Raw genomic sequence first — 1,488 nt, 5'->3', positions numbered from 1 at the left:
AATCAGAGATTTAAGTAATGAGTATTGTACATTGTACAAAGATAAATTTTGTATGAAAAGAAAATTAAGCATGGAGTCACAGTACTGTATTGAACAGAAAATTTACTGGTAATTGATATAGATACTGTAAATACTAATATTAGATGCAACACGACAACTTCATCGATTTAGCCATTTCAACTGTCTAAAAAATGAATTTACAGCCATAATCATGACGATTGGGATTATTTCTGGGCATATAGTTACACATTAGCTGGGTTCCCTGCACTTTGCATATTAGAATCGTATTAAAACAAAAATAACGACTACTCTTTGAGTTTTAGTCTTCTACAAAACAAAAGACTAAAGCACGATGAGGCATGTTAGAAAAGCTCTAATCTTCTTAACTATCCTCCACAACAAGAGAAACAAAGTTTCTGAAGACTTATAGAATCCACATCAAATAAGTGGAATCTAAAGGCGTACATATTGATCTTAGCAAGAGGTCCAGAAGTTTGATTAGATAAACTATGGTTTTAAATCTTAAATCGTCAACTCGCTAATCAAGTGCCCTTCGCAATCAAATCCAAATCAAAGTTGCTTCCACGAATCAAATCTTACAAAGATAATGACCACAAAGTTACTAAGTCTTCTTTTCGTTTCCCAATAGCAAAGTGTTGCCAGTATTCTTTTGTTTATGTTATCCCATGAAAAGAAAGCAATGTGAAGAACTTTGCAACTTTTTATCACCTTCAAAGTTATCCAATACCATACAATTACAATATTAAATTTGCAAATCACTATAACACAACATTCTCACTTTCCTCCATCTATAAGCCCCGGGGCCTCACTAAGTTCAAGTCAGAGACTGGAACTTTGGGAAGCAGAGATAATATAAATCCAAAAATAACACATCAAGGATTCACTATATAAGATCCAGTTAGCTGATTTCAATATTACCAATTCCTACTCCACCAATACCTTATTAAAGAAAGAAGTATGAGGAAAACACTATGGCTTAGCTGGTGATAGTTATCATGCATCAAGATAATAAAACCCAAATATCTGACAGCATGAAAAACAAATGCTAAAGATTTTAAAACAAGCAAACCTTTTTGGACATTAATGCTTTCTGTAAACATGAAAACTCAAAAGGATTTCCGTTATATTACATGAGAATTCCATTTCTCACATACCTTATAGCTAAGACGAAATCACGCACCAGCCAGAAAACTAAAAAAACAAAAAGGATTCAAGATTGCTGCAAAACGCAATATGGCTCTGCTTCGGTATTTGCACATGCGGGTGGTGGTAGTGACAATAGCACGAAAAATACCAAAAAACGTGGTACGAGATGCAAATTAAAACATAGGCGCTAAGCCAAAAATCCAACCTCTTGAAGAAAATGAGGAAGACCGGAGAGCAATTTGAACATTAGGGCATGAAATTTGAAAGTTTAGGTGTGTAATTAGGGTTTGGGTGGCTTGATATTTTTCATTTGAAGAAATG

Source organism: Sesamum indicum, linkage group LG3 (assembly GCF_000512975.1).
Source record: "Sesamum indicum cultivar Zhongzhi No. 13 linkage group LG3, S_indicum_v1.0, whole genome shotgun sequence".
NCBI classification, from domain to species: domain Eukaryota; kingdom Viridiplantae; phylum Streptophyta; class Magnoliopsida; order Lamiales; family Pedaliaceae; genus Sesamum; species Sesamum indicum.
Note: the sequence above shows the minus strand (reverse complement) of the source record.